General features: G+C 42.1%; 1 long non-coding RNA gene across 2 annotated transcripts in view; it reads left to right on the forward strand.

Moving 5' to 3' along the window:
* The window catches only part of LOC126386840 (uncharacterized), a 191,900-nt gene that overhangs the window by 22,892 nt on the left and 149,332 nt on the right, over positions 1–19,676 (forward strand). The window contains exon 1 of one of the 2 annotated variants that reach the window (XR_007569542.1): positions 10,103–10,131. The exons of the other annotated variant lie outside the window; for it this stretch is intronic. This is a non-coding gene — a long non-coding RNA (uncharacterized LOC126386840). Of the gene's footprint in view, positions 1–10,102; positions 10,132–19,676 lie in introns of those variants that run through there. 2 annotated transcript variants of the gene reach the window in all.

Here is a 19,676-nt window from a genome sequence, read left to right on the forward strand (position 1 = left end):
TTGTTCTGGGATTAGCAGACAAGAGAGAAAGAAAAACACCTTTCACACAGAATGTAAGAAAGTCTTCAAGCTTGCAAATCATTACAGTGAAACTATCAGACAGCACAGGACACTCAGTCACAAACTGCAGCTGCCACAAAACCAAGCACCAATCTCCGGGGCTGAAAAATGAATCTCACGTGAAAGTGCCAACGAAGTGCAGTTCCTCAAATGTCCACTTGAGGCTGACTCTAAGAGCAAGTCAATCTCCATAGAATGCTGCAGGGATGACATTTTTTTTGTACAGCGATGCAGAAGTTAGTGTTGCCCTTGTTCCCTTTGTAAATAGGAAAATAGAATTTTTCCATTGGAATTTGGATAATCGCAGAAAAGAAACTCTGTAGCAAACAAACATTTATGATACTTATAATTTTTTTCAGCGAAATAATTTTCACGAATGAACACCACTTATATGATTTTTGAAGTGTTAATGCCTTTGCCAGAAGTAAAAAGCTAACATTAGGCTATAAACGAACGACACTACACCACAGCTACATGACTTCAATGTCGCCGCCACAACAAGGCTGTGAAGCTGAAGACGCTTTGTAGTCTCATTTAGCTACTTGTTAGCAACCGCTTTTGTTTTTTAAAGACATATAAAAGCTTCAAAATTTGGGTACTTACTAACATATTTTATGTCTTAACAAAACATGCAAGTCTCTTAAACTTGTGTTAGTTGCAGACTTTATTTCAAGCATTTAACCAAAAACCTGTTCAGAAAAACAATTGACCTCAAGACGAGGGAACCGGGAGCGCTTAAATGTTAACTCAGTTCTGGGTTTTAGGACTCATTCCTGCACCACTCTTTAGACCCCCACATTTAAATGCCAAACTTTACAGCTGAAATAAACATGTTTGCAGCCTGGTTAAAAAAAAAAACATTGTGGTATCTTTAGGAAATAGGAACGTGTCCTCATCGACAGCAAGTCAGCCATTTTGGAAGCACTGGGATAAGTGTGCCATCTGCTAGCTGCTTAAGGCCCATTTATGCTCAACATTAAATACGGATCCGGATACGGACGGAGCCTTCTGTCCGTGCTCCGCGTTCATTTCGTCCGTATTTTTGCACGTTTCCATAAAGCTTACGGATACGGGCCAAACGGAGCAGTACCACCGGGAACCATGGGGGCAGCGTTGCTGTCACTACCCGATACGTAGCTCTAGTGAGACACGAAGAAGAAATAACAATACGTAGCTCTAGTGAGACACGAAGAAGAAATAACAATTCAATTTCTCTCATCGGCAGTACTAGAGAAAAGAATTCTCCGTCCTCCAGTCGCGATGTATTTAACGGCCTCACCGACCACCGCCTCCTACAACGCTGCCTCTGTTTTTGTCTTTTATGCAAGAGGTACATTATCAATATCTCCTCCACAGTCGCCATGTTTGTTTTTGAGTTTGTTGTTGTCATAAACTTTTGACGCTGGGCTGCCTCCTGGTGGATATATTGGTTAACATCCATGCCAACATAAAGGACGCATGGAAGTATGTGGGCAGTGACGGTAACATCGTCTGAAACAGACGTATACATTTTCGTACGTGAAGGGAGCATAAATCGGCCTTTACTGTCAGTGTCACAAAGAATTGCTAACACAAAGTACTACTCGGTGAATACGATTCAAAATACCAAATATAGATACATAGCTACAGTCAGACAAAAATAAGCTAACGTTATACATTTCATTTTGCCAAATGATGGTATTTTGCATGATTAGCTAACGTTTTGTTAGCATAACATTAGCTAGCTTTGCTTGGATGATTGTGTAGTTGGCATTTGGCTTGTGATGTCAGATTTAAAGGGGCTGTTTGTAAGTAGGACACTGGCCTCAAAGGATTTAAAGTTTCTGAATTGCTGACAGAAGTAGGCGCTAACGCCAAATACCAGATAGATATCAGGGACTTTAACATTAATGGCTGGCAAGCTGTCAACGTCTGTAAGGATTGATATTATTAACTAACTACAGTTTTATAATATTTTGCTCCTCTGCCTCTGTCGAGAGCATCTTTTACATGGACATTTGTCTTTCACACATAGCCTACTTTTACATTTCTAACGATGAACTATTGACTGATCCTATCTTTCCCAGATGAAGGTGCCCCCCTCAAATGCTCTGCGTCAGCCATTTCCTTTGGCTAATTTTCCCAGTCATGACTTTAGTATAACGGTGGAGGGGATTTTTATATAACAAACATTTAAATAAGGCTAAAAGTTATGCATAATTAATTTGGGGCGGCAGTAGCTCAGTCCATAGGGACTTGGGTTGGGAACCCCGTCCGGACCAAAATACGGAGCGTGGACTGGTAGCTGGAGAGGTGCCAGTTCACCTCCTGGGCACTGCCGAGGTGCCCCTGAGCAAGGCACCGAACCCCCCAACCGCTCAGAGCGCCTGTCATGGGCAGCCCACTCTGACATCTCTCCACTTTGTGCATGTATAGGTCCAGTTTGTGCATGTGTGTGTTCGGACCTGTGTGTAATTGACAACAGAGTAAAAAATTGAATTTCCCCTCAGGGGGATTAATAAAGTATATAAAATTAAAAAATTAAATTAAAATTAAGGGTATGGATGCTTTGAGTGACAGTAGGCTAACACAGCAACAACATTGGTTAGGTAACATAATCGTGGCCAGATTCACAGACTGTAGGTGTTGTCGTAGCTGTTGCTATTTCAGTGTGTTCTCAGTTTCTGAAAGTTAATTGTAATGTTTTGTTCTTATAATGAAGTCTTCCTCAGCGTTTGGCCTTGCTAGAAGACCCTCTGTGGGGTCTTTGGGACTATCCAGATATTGTCAGTGTAACAGCACAGTTCAATTCTCCTGTTTTATCCATTTTATTCTATTCCATCTTATTTATATCCTCCATTTTACTTTACACTTTTGAATCCTTTTCAAACCCTGAGTGCATTTTATGTGTTTTCTAAAGCACTTTGCATTGCATTGTTGTTAAAAGGTGCTATTCAAATGGACTCACCTTGCCTTGCCCTGAACACCCTGACACAGCAGAGAACAGTCTGTATGCTGCAGAGAGCGGTGCTGTGATATGCAGGAGAGAATGAATGCATGAAAATGTAATCTTGTTTCAGTGCTGTGTTGCACAAATCACCTTGACTCCCGCCTGACCAGCACTGCCTGCGTTTCATGAATAAAGCTGATGTGACTTTTACAGGTTTAGTTTCCACCCTGCCTTCAGTATCCTCTTTAAACAACACTATGAAATTTACACTGGAAATCACAAACTCATTTACATGACCATGAGAAGCAAACAACAAATGTGTAACAAAATATTTAAAGAAATGCCAGGAAAGCTAATGAGCTGGGGAATTTTCTATTATGTAACAGCGGCCATAATGAACTCTTGTGTCGCCTCAGGCATTTGTTTACTTGAAATCCTGGCAGGAGCCATTTGTTCATACAGACGTGATCCAGCTACATACAAATAACACAGTCTGATGGCTGGCTTGGGTTTAAAGTCCCAGTCACTCTTCAAAGCCCCATCCAATTTTCGAACATATTTACTTCATGTATTTCAATTTAAATATGCACAAATCATTCCTGTTATGCAACAACATTTCAGAATTATAACTTATAGAAAAAAACATTCTTTTCACTATTTAATAGTGACATGTTTAAGAGATAACCCAAAATATATTGGCTAATCTGAGGCACTCAAATAATAATCCTTATGGGTAGGGATGACCGAGTACACTGTCTGCTATCACCGAAAAACCACATAGGTCGACTTTGCAAGGAGCTAATTACAACCCATACTTGCATGTATTGTAAGGCGGCACCCTCTAGTGGCTGTTGTAATTATTGCAGGAGCAGAACAGGAAGTGATGTGACGTAGCATAAAAAACAACAAAGTCCGCGTAATGTTGTACAGATGTTGAAAAAGCTCCTCGATGGACAGGAGGAGTAGTGGATGGGTCAAACAACACAGGACTTTCACCCAGGAGCCCGCACTTTGTGTCCCAAAGTCAACGGTACCCTCTTTTCATAACAAGGTAGCCTAGTATGCTAGTATTTGAGTTTAAACAGACCGAGGCGGCGTTCCACCACGGGAGGGGCTGTTGATGACGCTGAATGTGCGATCCACTGGCGGTGGATAAACAGGAAACAGCTGATAGCAGGAATGAGCAGCTAGTAGCAAGAGGGAAACACAAACCTGACAGACACTGTAAAGATGAGCAACTGGGGAGACAAGGAATTGCGCGCCCTCCTTGCCCTCGTAAACGAAGAGGCCATTAACCGTCAGATGACGGTGACGGTGACGGACGGGCCAATTTACGAGAGAATCGCCGAAAGACTGACCAGCCGCGGCTTCCCTCCCACGTCACTGTTTACGTCACACGCTGAGCTACACGTTTTGTTACTTGCTCATGCCCCCCATTGCCCCGAAAAAGGTGCATTCTGTCTAAGCAAAATTAGGTAGGCGGCAATTTTCCGCCCTCCCGATTTTGTTTTTATACTGCCAATGCTGAAAAAAGACTGATATGGTCAGCTGGGATAGGCTCCAGCACCCCCCAACAGGATAAGCAGTTACGGAAAATGAAGGAATGTATGCAAATGGTATATTTCCTATGAAAACTGAAGTGTATTTTGAGAGAAGACAATACATGTAACAGGCACAACCTGACATGACGTCCCAGAGCGTCAACAACCAACACACAGGGTACCTTTCATGTCGTATCTGGATGTGGAAGATCCTTACCCAATGTCTACGTGAAGAGGTCGGAGTGAGAATGTGTTGTTCAAAACTGTTTGCTGTTTCAAATTACCAGTATACAGACGTGATGTTTGAGTATTTCAAGAATTCCTCAACAGATTTCTCTGGAAGTTTGTGGTCGGCAATGAAGCAACAACTGATTTGTTTTTTGGCACGGATGCAAGAATCCACATTTATGAGGTTTCAAAACTGGGCAGAAAGATTTTACAGGTTTTTTTTTTTGTAGTATCCCATACGGTAATTGTATATCACTGATACAGGTGCATTATTAAAAATTCCACACATCTTCTGTTACTTTCAGAATAACTTTAGAGGATCATTCAGCCTTTGCAAAAGAACAAGCTCTTTGCGTGCTTTCTGTCATAACAGGTTGGGATAAGTCAGCTTTTATTGGCATTTGATGCTTGTCACTTCATCAGAACTTGGATCAGAAAAAAAACCAGGTACTGACAGTTGGATCTTGTCAGATTAAGCAACTCATGAAGGTTTTTGTATGTTTTTTTTGTGTCAAGTCAGCATCTATCCAACCGTAACAGATCAGTTACCGAACAGCAGCTTGCATGTGAAAAAGGAATTTGGATGTTTGTGTGGACTGTGGTTTGGAAGAGTCATATTTTCCGCCTGCTGATACAAAACCAATCAAATACAGAGTAAACAGGAAATCAATAGATCAGACATGTTGTTTTTCTCTTCAGGCAGCAATAAAAGCTCCACTGTGAAACAAAAACCTGAAATGTGAGCGGTTTGGAAGCTGTTGATGTTTTTGTACAACTAATCTAACCACAAACGGCAAGACAAACATACTATTGACTAACAGAGGGTTTGAGTGTGTTTTGAATTCTCTTACTGACCTCTATTGTTCAGCAGTTTTATTTATTAGGAGAAGTTGCCGTGGTTCTTATTTTCACCCTTGTAGGTGATTTATTGGCTCAGCCCTGGTGTCAGGACTCAGTATGTCAAACTGGATTTTTGGTGTCAGTTGGTTGGTATTTTTCCGTTCTGCCATTCCTCTTATGATTTTATGATCATCAGTGTTGCAAACAGCAGCAGCTTGATTTGATTTAAATTGATATGTTGCTGCTAATACGACTTTTGGTCTGGACCGGGTTATGAGGCTGTTTAGGGTCTGTTTTTGGTATTTAGTCTATCTTTAGAAGTCCAGACTGTAAGCAGCTCTGCACGCTTGCGGTGTCTTTGGCTTTCCTCTGGCAGGATTTGTCTTCGGTTCCACTGCAATGGTGTTGACAAAGGGTCTAAGTCAGGGTCTGTAACTGGCTTCATGCACGAGACTGCGCTCTATTATACAACTCTAACCACGGCATCTACTGCTTTCGAGGTTTCATAACTACAATCAGGGTTTAGAAATAAGTGAGGACCAGAACTTTTTTTATTTTAGCGTAGCTTATTAACTGAATTTCTGAATGAGAAAATGTTTTAAAGGTTTGAATTTAGAGAAGATACACCAGCCAAAACATTGAAACCAGTGACAAGCGAAGAGAATAACATTGATCGTCTTTCAAAGCATTGTTCTGCTGGGAAACCTTTGGTCCTGGCATTCATGTGGATACCACCTGACCCACACCACCCATACAATCACTGTTCCAGATCAAGTTCACCTCCTCATGGCAACAGCACTCCCTGATAGCAGTGGCCCCCCAGCAGGACAGTGCGCGATGCCACATTGCAAAAACTGTTCACAAATGGCGTGAGGAACGTGACAAAGACCAACCTCCCCAGATCCCAATCTGATCGAGCATCTGTAGGACATGCTGGTACCCTACCTTGCAACCCATAGGACTCCGCAAGGATCCACAGCCAATACCCTGGAGCAAGACACCACCGTACACCCCCAGAGGTCCTCTGTTCATGTCTTGACAAGTGAGAGCCAAGTCCAATCTAAGGAGGCCTAACTGTGGACCCTGGGACCTCTGGGGCACAGACACGTGTCACAGATGCTCGATCTGATTGGGATCTGGGGAATTTGGAGGCCAGGTCAATGCCTTGAGCTCTTCGTCACATTCCCTAGACTATTCCTGAACAGTTTTTGTTGTGTGGCATGGAGCATCGTCCTGCTGGGGGGGAGGCACGGTCATCAATGAGTGCTGTTGCCATGAGGGGGAGCACTTGGTCGGCAACCGTGTTTGGGTGGGTGGTGCATGTCAAGTGGCCTCCACATGATACCAGGACCAAAGGTTTTCCACCAGAACATTTTATTGTAATGAGATTAGAAGTTATGATGAGTTGTGATGAGAAGTTATTCCAGCTCGTTCTCAACCCGAAGTCGTCAAATACTGCCACTTTGGGGGTCCAACAAACCCTGAACTATCACCCAAGAGTCTGGTGTTTGCTTCCCATTTGAATTAGAGCCAAACCATGATGTTTCTGTCTAAACCTAACCACGTGCTTTTGTTGACGTCCTGGAGTTGGTTGTAGCATCCCAGAATGCCAATGTTGTTATTCATGTGGGGGGGAGGGGGGCATGTGAAATAATTTTTTAAGCACTGGGGAGGCTGTATTTTTTTTTTATTTTACTGCTGATTTTCATAGACAACATGCCCTCCAAACCCACTGCCCATGTTTTCTTTAAAAATTACACCATCTATCATAGTCAGAAACTGTAATAATAGAAATTATCCTTGAATTTTCAAATTTCTGACGGTCCTTGGACACATCATTTGCGACGCATGCTTCTGTCAGAAAAAAAGACAACCAAATCCTACATCTAAATTTTTGCCAAAAATTGAGCATAGCGTGAGTTCAGGCAGGACACGATGTCAAGCTCAGCTCCCATCCCAGCTACATCAGCTGATCTCAAACAGCCCAGTTAACTGATGGAGCAGCTGATAGATCACATGATTCCTGTCTATGCAACCAATTGGCGAACAGGGCGCCCTATTTAAACTGCTCTGTCCTGTCTACTGTTGCTGCTTCCTCTGCAAGCTGCTTTGCAACCTGCCTCCACCCCAGCTCCTCCTTTTCATGCTGTGTCTGACTTATCAGTGTCATTTGTGTTTGTCATTGATGCTGCTCTGTTCTGTTCCCAAGGGGTTTATGCTGCTGCTCCCTCTGCCTCAGGCTTTCCATGTAGGCGCATGGAAGAGGCTTTCTGCGCAGGCCTGACGAATGGCAGCGGGGCCCCAGAACAGAGCCATACTGCCAAATATAACACTGCAAATGCAAATAAAGTTTTCTTTGACTGAAGTGGTCCTGGCTGAACTAAACTGTTTGTGCAGACTAATCAGGAGATGAGAGTGAAAAACCGAGGCGCTTTTTTTAACTCCAGCATTTCATCTTTAACCTTCAACCTTTAACTTTCAAACATTATAGGTTAAGTTTTTAAAAAATACAGCTAATTTATGATGAGGGGAGGGTCATGTATTTTCCATCAGTTACTCAGGGAGGCTCAAGAAAAAATATTTGTAGCTCAAATTAGATAAAAAGTCCCTTATCGTTTTCCGGTGCATGTAAATGTAGACATGCACAGTTAAGTGGAGCTACGATTAAAGATTGACTAGGCCATTTAATAGGACTACTGTCCTCGTCCCAGTATACAAGACCGAAATATGTCCGACTCCGCTACGATCGGTGATGATGTGTCCCCTTTCAGCTTGTTCGTATTGGACCTTTTTCTGGTTGACCTATTACATCAGAGACCAAACAATCGAGGGTCATCCAGCTGTTCTGCCATTCAGTGTATTCCTCCCATCCATGTATTTTAAAATATTTAAATGTTTCAGCTGACACAGCATGAACACTATCTCCTTGTCCATCCAAAAAGTCATGGCACTGGATGTAGATTTTGCCATGTTGTTACCGGCTTCTTCTTCTGTTACACATTTAATGCTGTTCAACTTCCGTGTCAAAGTAGGGGCTGAATCGACGAAGCATGTGCAGAGCGCCTCAGCCAGTTTGGGTCCAATTGACTGTATATGTGTGGGAGGAATGTGACTGCCAATCACATTATCTGGATGTGTTAGTCTGAGAAATTCGATGTAACATGATTTCAGTCGGACTAACATGTTAACATGTATATCAAATGTCCGGGTTTAATCAAACTAACAAACAGTCTGTCCTTCTGTCTTTCTTTTGTGACCCATACCCCCTGCAGTGTGATGATCCTTTTCCCCTCTACGAGTTAGCAGGTCACAACAGTTACCATGTCTGAGTGTGCTCCCTGTGTGTGTGTGTGTGTGGTTATGTATCCCCTCCAGCACACACAGACTGATGTGTGGTCTGATTACAGGTGACCTACATCCCTCCTCTGTGAATCGGGGTGTTGATGTTCAGCTCGACATTCTTCACCGTTGCTCTGCTCCATTTCCACTTCCTCTTTTCCTCTTTTTCTTGTTTCATAAAATAGAAAGTCAGACGCAACGTGCATCTTAAACAGCTCCTGATTCTATGACTTTCAGTAAAAGTAATGAACTTAAAGATTCTTTCACTCTTCTGACCATATCATAGTTTAATATCCTTGAGTGTGTTTCTTTTTTTAGACCTGAATTGGTCAGTTAATCACTTTGTAGATCAGCAGAAAATTAATCAGGAATCATTTTGATAAACGATTAACCATTTCAGTCATTTTTATAGAAAAAAAAAAGACAATTTTTTTTGTTTTGTTTCCAGCATCTCAGGTTTGAAGATTTGCTGCTTTTTGTCACAGGGTGTTTTCACACCTGCCGTTTGATTCAATTCAATCAAACTCACGTTCGTTTGCCCCCTAAGTGTGGTTCATTTGAACAGGTGTGAACACAGCAATCACACTCGGGTGTGCACCAAAACAACCAGACTGAGACCTTCTTGAGAAGGTGGTCTCGGTTCAGTTGCAAACGACTCTGGTGCGGTTGGTTTGTGGTGAGAAGGTGTTCCGACCTGGATGTGAAGCAACTGCAGTCACATGACACATTGTTTGCGTTAAACATGAGCATGTTACAGTCCTGGAGGATTATTAATGTGCACCTCCTCCTGTACTGCCTTAATATGCACATTCAGCACATCCAATGCATCAAAACATTGTTTTCTAGTTGGAGCCGCGCCTCGTTTTCAAACTGTATGGTTTGACTAAAATGAACAATGACAGCAATATAGTCCACGATGAGCAGCGCTAAAATCAACCTGCGTAGTTGTCCCTCCATTGTGACATTAGAAAGTGTCACATTTATCTTGCAAGTGTACTCTTCTTCAACGTTTGCTTTACTTCCTGGATTTTTCCCACATGGAAATTCTGACCAATCAAGAGCAGCTTTCTCACACAAGGCATTTGATCTGGTCCTCTTGTAAATGCTGCCGTGAGAACACGAACCAACTCTAGGCAATTATACAACTTTGGAACAACATGAGTCCCTGATTCAGACCAAAGGAGACGACTCTAGGTCTGAAAGCACCCATATATGATAACACATTAAATGTCTCTCTGATAGTTGGATGGAAAAAAGAAGCAAGTGGAAGAATTCAGTTTTAGCTCAGAGGTCTGGGGAGGTTTTCACACAGTGATGCATTAAAGGTCCTGTGTATAGGATTTAAGGGGATATTTTGACAGAAATGGAATATAACATAATAATACATATGTTGTCTTTAGTGTGTGATCACCTGAAAATAAGAATCAATGTGTTTTCCTTACATTAGAATGAACCCTTTATATCTACAGCTGGCCCTGGTTTATGGAGATTGCCATGTTTTTACAGTAGCCCAGAACAGACAAACCAAACACTGGCTTTAGAAAAATGGACGTTTTTGTGTCGGCCACTGTGGTTAGAAGCCCATCTGCAATGAGCAGTGTCAGAAAAAAAGTGATCTGTGACATGAAACAGCTTTATTCAGTAGTTTTTATCAGTTTTAATCAACAGGTCTGTTTGTTTTGGAGAGGAAGAGACCTCTGCTGATAATTCAGCTCTCGGTAAAAACGTCCTGATCATCTGTATTTTGTGTTCAGACAAATAAAGCTGAGCTCACATTTGCATGTGGAGGCCGAGCTGCCCGTCTCCAACATGCCAAAAAGCATTGATAAAACATAGATCTCTAACATGAAACTGCTTTATTCAGTGTTTTTACCGGTTTTAATTACCTGGTCCATTTGTTTTGATGAGGAAGAGACCTCTGTGGATAAATCTGCAATCCTCACTGCTAGACGCTACTAAATCCCCTAAAATCTTACAAACTTGATCAAGAAATCAACAACACTGCTATAAAGTCAGAAAACATGAGTATTATTAGAAACATAATGTGATTTCTGCCTTTAAACTGCAGCCTTTCAGCAGCAGAGCATGAAAGCATATCACCAGCAGCTGATCACACCACCCTCCCAGCATGTTTTTCCATCCGCTCCTCTTTAAAAACTTTGTCTAAAATAAAATCAAGTTTTACCAAAGATCACTCTCTTCAGCTGTCGAAGCGAGTGTTTGGCTGTAAATCTAGGCATACACACACACACACACACACACACACGTCAGCCAGTGAAGCGTGACTTCCCTGCAGAGCTTCTTGTGGATCTAACCTCCTCGTCCTGTCTCCTATAATATTTAAACAAACAATTTAACATCATCTAATATCTGGCTCACAGCAGGGAGTGGGCGGAGAAACACAGAGAGACAGAAGTTCTGGGATAAAACTTTACAGGGGGAGATTATGTTTCCTGGGAGGAGGGAGAGCGTTTAAATTTTCCTGTTTAGGACTGTTTTTTTTACATGATGTTTCACTTGGTTTCAGATTTTTTATCTAAGTGCATTGTTTGTAAAGTCAGTCAGCCCCTCAAAGAAAACATTGAGTCACTGTGCTTTTCTGTCTACAGGGACAGTTCAACCCCAAATTCAAAAATACACATTTTCCTCTTACCTGTAACGCTGTTTGTAAATGTAATTTGTGTTGGAGATATTGGCCGTACAGATGTCTGCCTTCTCTTCAGTGTAATTGAACTAGATGGCACTCAGCTTGTGGTGCTCAAAGCGCCAAAAAATACATTTTAGACTCAACAGCAATGTGTCTTTTCAGAAGTCATGACCTGGTTACTCAGGATAATCCACAGACCTTGTTGTGAGCAGTTTCATGTTGGAACTATTTTCTTTCTACCAAGCAACACCCACCCACTTTAGTTTTTAAAGCCTTACATGGCACCCAAGCACATCTCTCAGATCCTCTGCCCCCTTTTCAAACCCTAGACCCATCTCAGGCCTTTGAGTGTCCTTAAGGTTTCTGTTTTATCTTTCATATTTTATTATCAGATTTTACTAGTCTGTGCTCTATTTTATTTTTTACTTGTTAATTTGTGCATGTTTTGGGGTTTGCTATGTCATTTCTTACATTTTGCTGTTACCGTGTTGTGTCATTTTACTTCTTTCATTTTATTGCACAGCATTGTGGTCGACTCTGGTTGTTTTTAAACGTGCTTTATAAATAAACTTGATTTCATTTGATTTCTATTTTCAAAGAAAAAATCCCCACAAAACTGATCACACTGAGGTTTATAGATTACCCAAAGTACTGGAGACAGTGTGTCTGAAAAAGGCAACCCAATTGCGACATTGAAACTTTGTGTGTTTACGTTTCAACAAAGCTGTGGTTAATTTGTGGTTAGGTTTAGACACAAAATCCACTTGGTTGTGGTTGGGTTAAAAATTGAGCATAGCATTAGTTCAGACAGGACATGATGTCAAGCTCAGCTCACATCCCAGCTACATCAGCTGATCTCAAACAGCCCAATCAACTGATGGAGCAGCTGATTGATGGAAGGGAGTCAGCGGATAGATCATATGATTCCTTTCTATGCAACCAATTGGTGAATCTCATTCAGGGCGCCCTATTTAAACTGCTCTGGCCTGCCTACTGTTGCTGCTTCCTCTGCAAGCTGCTTTGCAACCTGCTTCCACCCCAGCTCCTCCTTTTGCTGTGTCTGACTTATCAATGTCATTTCTGTTTGTCATTGATGCTTGACTTATCAATGTCATTTCTGTTTGTCATTGATGCTGCTCTTTTCTGTTCCTGGAGGGTCTTTGCTGCTGCTCTTCCTGTCTTAGGCTTTACATGTAGGCACATGGAATCTTCCTGTCTTAGGCTTTACATGTAGGCACATGGAAGGGCAGAGAGGTGCGCTCTCTTTACCTCAAGCTTTCCTCATTTGCACGTGGAAGGGCAGAGAGGTGTGCTCTCTTTGCCTCAAGCTTTCCTCATTTGCACGTGGAAGGGCGGAGAGGTGTGCTCTCTCTGCCATATGACTTTCCACCTAGGCGCATGCAAGAGGCTTTCTGTGTAGGGCTTGGAAAGGTAGAGAGGCCCCAGAACAGAGCCATACCACCAATTATAATACTGTAAACGTGAATAAAGTTTTCTTTGACTAAAGTGTTCCTGACTGAAAAACAATTTTGGTGGCACAATCACAGCTGAAGTAGATATTGATGTCTTGGTAAAAAAAAAAAAAAAACCCAAACGGCTTGTCATGGGGCAAACCTCTGCAAGCAACGACGTCTTGGTAGAACAAGTATTACAACCATCTGTTTGTGGATTGCAGAAACGTACAATAACATTTTCTTCTAGCATCTGAACTGCAAAATGTGTTGCTTTTGAATCATTTAAAATATATTATATCAACACTCTGAGGACTTTTTAAGGAAAATTCAGTTTCCTCTATTTCACTGGGATGTCTGCAGAAATCTCAAAGATGGATCCTCATCACATGAAATCTATAACGTGCATGGTTACACACAGATAGAGGGAACAAAATATGTGGTGTGTGTGTGTGTGTGTGTTTTTTTTTAACTCCTCTGTTACAACATTACTAAACCAAACTGAACCAGACTGTTCTCTGAACAGGCGATTGGATGTTTGAAAGTCGGCTTTGGTATCAGTGAGTCGCTGCGTTTACCCGACATGTTCTTTCACCTCAGCCGCCTGTACGCCAGGTGTAACTTTACACTCAGCTGACTAATGCCATTCACTGCTTTCCTCTCTTCTCTTATTCATGTAGTTACACGTCGGCAGCGGATCACTTTCTTCAGCATGCTCCTCGCTCCTGTCCTGTCCTGCCCCGTCAACCTCTGGTAAAGGATAGCAGGTAACTGAAGACCTTGGCTGACAAAATGACAACAGTGTTACAGACAACAGTGTTACAGACAGAAAAAAAAAAAAAGCTGAATAGTGACCTTCAGATTACAAACTTTTATGTAGAGAAAAATCAAGTTTGCCTTGCTCTAAACAGCAGACACATGGTTGTGCTCGTGTTTAGCTTATTTAGAATCACACTCATCAGTTGCAAGCAGTCTAATCTCTATAAACTGATATCTACATTGGTATGCAGAATCTTTCAGCAATGGGACAAGGTTTTGGTATCAGAAACGTTCTGGTTTCCATTTGTAGTCCGAGTAGTATTAACCAATTATGTCTGAGCGGCAGGTAAACAGTCTGTGCCGCTGTGAAACGACAGACACTTGTTAGGAGCTATGGTAGTAGCAAAAACACATGACCCCTGAGCCGAAAAACAAGCTGTTGCGCATCGACAGTCTCTCGTTAGCAGCTAAGTCAGTTGGTCACACAGTCTGTGGTTGCACAGCACACACCCTCTGAACCAGGGAACAAGAGCCGCTGTGTGGCTATAACCTCTCGTTCTAACGTTAGCACAAAGCACACACCCACAGCAGTGAGCAGTGACTGCCGGCAGAAAGACTGACAGGTATGTTAGTGACGGCTGTTTCGCTTGTGTTTATATGATTGTGGCATTTAACAGAGATGTATTTATTATAACGAAGGAGCTAACAGAGCTCGGTGGACGTAGTGAACTCGCCAGTCACACACAGTGGACGAACAAAATGACACTCACAGATATTGGTAGTAACATAGTTTATATATTCTCCTGAGACCCTGTGTCCTCATATGAGAACATCACATTTTGGGTCTACTGCACCTTATACTTTATTCTACTTGACTTAGACCTGTTGTCCTCGTTTGTGGATACTTTTGTGCCATCTAGTGGCAGAAAGAGCACAATACACTAATCCATGTAAAAACAAGATGGCAGCCATCTCTGCCAAGTCAGTCTGCAGCTGATCCTGACACAAAAGTGGACAAAACCTGATCACATTTTATGGTTGAAACTTGTTTATTTATGATTAATAATATTTGTAGTTTGATATGGCAACAAATTTGACCAAAATTAGGAACAGTAACAAGATAAGATGCTGTTAATTGGGAAGTATTTGTTTGAAGACTTCAGGACTTTATTATCGTCTTGTTTCATGACATTGGGACTTAAAGGGATAATGCACCCAAAAATGAAAATTCAGCCATTATCTACACACCCATATGCCGAGGGAGGCTCTGGTGAAGTCCTGAAGCCCCAACATAAAAAGTTGTTTGAAAAAATGTAATTTGAACTCTGTTTTTAGCCTCATTGTAGCCTGTAGCTCTGACTGCCTCTCTGTGCACCGCATTCACATGTGCGGACTTGTGCGCAAGACCAGCGAAAGCATGTGAACCCACATGAACGCAGTGCGCACGGTCCACAGAGAAGCAGTCAGAGCTACAGGCTACAATGAGGCTAAAAACAGAGTTCAAATTACGTTTTTTCAAACAACTTTTTATGTCGGGGCTTCAGGACACTTGGATCACTACGGACGAGCAGTATGGAGATATTTTGTGGTTTCAATTATGTGTTTTTAGACGTTTGAATCTGGGGCGCCGTCAGCCTCCATTAGGTGGAGTTGTGTTGCTACCCACTCTCCCCTTGGATCTCAACATGTAATGTGAGGACTCTAAAACTTCACCAGAGTCTCCATCGGCATATGGGTGAGTAGATAATGGCTGAATTTTCATTTTTGGGTGCACTATCCCTTTAATTATCTTTGACAATGTTAAGGTTTTTTTTATACTTATCAGGTCCTATTGATCCTAAATAGCTAGGAGAAATTAAAAATGCACACCAAACAAAAGTTTGGGTCTCAGGAAGATATTGTAGGGCAGGGGTTATGTTGACGATGGCTTCAGTGTATCGTCGAGCAGGTTTTCCGGCCACTGAAAAAAATCCTGGACACAGAAATGATGAAAACAGTTTAGCTCCACAGTTCTCAGTCTTTTCACATGTTTTGAACAAGTATTTTTTAACATGTATAATGTGTTTAGAAAGAAATGGCTAATTTTGGTTTTATCCAAACATTGGTGAAGAATTTGAAATGGGAATACAAAATGAGGGGAAAAACAGACCCAGCTTCCTCTCCGACTACCCTCTACCATCTCTATTCAAAATATGAAAAATGTAATTGGTTGTTTGGATTTATGGTCCAATTAATACTTTGAGCTTGGGGAATTCAAAATTATTTGCTTCTTCTTCTTTGCTCAGCATCAAAGCAGCATAGACTCAGGATGGCTGCAGGACAGCAACCTGCTCGTGGACCTTTTTAAAGCACTGGTTTGGATATGACTGTGAATTCAACTTTAAGGTCAAGTTGTTCTGTTGGTTTGGGGCAGGTCAAGTGCCTGCCGCTGCCTGTGGGGTTCAGCCATTGTGTTAAAGTGTAAGAGCTGAAATTGAAAAGAGCACTTCTGAAGCGCCAGGCACAGTTTTTAGAAAGCAGCAGTAAAGCACAGACTCAATCATACTGCACGTCAGTGTTTTTAAAATGTGCCCGTCTGCTATGAATGCACGAGTGTCTTCTTATGAATTACTTAAATGTAACAGTAAGTGTGTCTTTGTCTCACATGGTTGTTATCTAATTTCATTAATCTCTTAACCTGCAGTATCATATTACTGAATTGCTCCTGAAGGCTCAGGCCCTTGTGTGCTGCTGTTCTCTCCTCTGGTTGAATAAAGAGGTTTCACATTCCAGTGAAACTCCTGAGATGTTCAGCTGTTTATATAAGATTGTGTACTTGATTCATGAGGAGTAAAAACCCTGCGGCATTCGTCCACACTGTCTTTCCCACATGTATTAGTACCCTGCTGCTATTCATCGAAGCTTTGTTTCACCGCTTCAGGGTACCATACTGTATTCAAACTGAAACCAAGTATACCACGGAGAAACGGGTGCCTCTGAGGCACCATTGTACCATTTTTATTTTCAAAACTCAATTAGCCATTGTTTTAATTTCTTTGCAATCTTCTTCTTTCCCCCCATTCTTATTCTCAGCCCAGTTGCCAGAAGAAACTGTTGGCATTGTTCACAAGACCACGGACACGTTACATTTATACATTTCATCATATCAATGTTTCTACAATGATTTAACCTTTTTTTTACACTACCTCTTCAAGGTGGGAATATCATGCCGTTATGCCGCCTTGCTGTTCTGTATATAAGGTACGAACAAGGAATCAGGGGACAGAGTTGTCTCGCCTCTGAGCCGGGAATGAGGTAGTAACAGTGCCACAACAATGTCTGTATAAACGGGACAGCCAGCAGGACAGGATCATGGGTGCTTTGACAACGTCTTATGTGTAGGACTCAATGCGGGTGATTCAAAAGGTAGCTGTTATAGCAGTTAGTGGCTAACTCAAAGAAGAGGAAGAAGAAGAAGAAGAAGAGCAGCGGTCAAGGAGCTCCTAAGGCCTCATTTCCACTTACGTATGTGTATGGAGACGAGTCAGCCGGAGGTCCATTCATTCCTATGGGAATCTCAGTGATATCCGATGTGCCTGTGAAACTCCTCCCCTCCGTAATATTTCAGTCTGGAATTTGCCTCGAGTACGTTCAAAAAATCAAACTTTTGCAGTGGGTTTCGGAGAGACCATATGACAGTGTGCTAGCTTAGCTAACAGGATGCTAACTGTCCATAGAAGTTCATACTGTCTAAAGCCCTGTTCGGACAGGATTAGTTTTACATAGGTACGTGGTTTAAAGTAATAATTACCAGAGATTTTAGTCCCGTCCGAATGTGCCATGTCAGTAATCATTACCACACGATGTCAGTAAAGATCACCGCGACTTTTACCTTCTGTAAAAGGGTCCCGGAAAATTACCTCAGGTAATACTAATCCTGTGCGAATAGACCAGCAGTAAATATTTGTGTAGATATTTCATCATATCCTGTTTACAAGTGGTTTTTCACGGATTTTCAAGCATGGAGGCTCTTGAAGAAGCATTCAGTTTTGCACTTCACAGTCGGACAAGTCCGTGTGAAACCTCAGGCACTGTGGGCCTACGACGAACACGATTCAAAACCAAAAGGAGGTTGCAAGCACTTGTCCGAGGCACGGGACTTCTGATTGCACAGGAAGCAACGTCATACGCACATGGCGACAGGAGGGGACGGTAGTTTTGCTTATCCCGTGCGAATTGGCCATTAATATTACCGACGTCCTGTGGTAAAGTGACATTACCCCACGTGCCCATGTAAAACTAATCCCGTCCAAATAGCGCTTAAGTGGTAAATTAATGTTTTTCTTTTCCTTCATAGGTTTGTTCTACCTTGACATGTTTCGACGGATGTCTTCTGTCTTCTTCAGAAGCGTCACCAGATGTCATTGGTTAAGTGCCTTATATCAGCTGATGTTACGGAGGCGTAGCCACCCTGTCAAATTTAACAGGGCTACTAACTCTCCTGCTGTCAGGTCGCTCCTCGAGGACGGCGCTCCAGGTATGTGACAGCGTATATGCTCCCTAATCCAGTTCTCGTACATATCGTCATTTCCGATCACTGCAAAAGAGAGAACCATATAATGAACTGGGAGGAAGCCAGAGTCATCCGCACACAGGATAATCGTTTCCAACGCTGGATCATGGAGGCAGTGGAGATAAGGAAGCCCGCAGAACGATGAACCGGGATGAGGGAGCATATACGCTGTCACATACCTGGAGTGCTGTCCTCGAGGAGCGACCAGGGCGACCACGCCTCCGTAACATCAGCTGATATAAGGCACGTCACAAATGACATCTGGTGACGCTTCTGAAGAAGACAAAAGACATCCGTCGAAACATGTCAAGGTAGAACAAACCTTATCTTGTCTGACATAAAAGAAAAGAAAAACACAAGGATGCTAATTGGCTAACAGACCATGTTGTTCAGTTCAGTTGCCTGTTGATTGTCAAGTGAGTTTGTCTGATTTAAAAGAACTTGTTGATCTAGTTTTAACACCTTGTGAATCTGAGTAATGTTATTCTGCTAAAATAGACTGTCATTATGACTCGTTCAGCCATTGGTTCGTCTTTTAATTTTTCCCACATCTGCAGAATGTCTACCCAGTGTGCTTGAAATGATGCGTTTATGTTCCTTATGAGATTTTACATTTTAGACACAGAGGTGAAACTTGGGGGTTCATTTTATGTCTTTTGTTGGGAGAGATTTGCAAGCAGTGCAGGATTGCATACTGTAACAATCTAGTACGCACCGATATCTTCCTCATATGCTTCCATATCAGATCCCATTCATCCTCATCTATATTTACACTAAGTTCATTTTGACATGTCTTTGCAGCAGCTGGGACATTTAACACATTGGTCTGGTTTAAAACATTATAAAAGCGAGTAATGGGCTTTCTAGTTGGACACTGAAGCCCTCAAAGCTCATAACTCAGGTTGGTCCCACCTGCTCCCCTCAACAGCAGCTGCTGCATCACTGTTGAACCAAACACCTCCACAAGACCACATCCTCCCTCCATGAATAATCTGTACAGCAAGATTTAGAGATAAAAAGCCACACTGCATATGTTTGCTTTTATGTTTTCCTGCTGTGACTGTATCTGAAGGTTATATTTATGGGTACCTGGTTGCCATGGTGATGTGAGGTGTGGCTGATATATTTATGACAATAATTTAAAGCTTAGAAGGAGCCGTCTGTCAGGCAGTTTATTGTCGGCCTCATTTTCTTTGAGTGTTTACATAATGATTTAGCTTGTCTCCTCTGTGATTTTGATTTGATTAGTGTTGTTGTTGGGTGTTTTTATAGGCTGCAGTATTTAATTCGCTCTTGATTGATGCTGCCATCAGGGTCTGGTCTCTTTAGG

Source organism: Epinephelus moara, chromosome 24 (genome assembly GCF_006386435.1).
Source record: "Epinephelus moara isolate mb chromosome 24, YSFRI_EMoa_1.0, whole genome shotgun sequence".
Lineage (NCBI taxonomy): Eukaryota > Metazoa > Chordata > Actinopteri > Perciformes > Serranidae > Epinephelus > Epinephelus moara.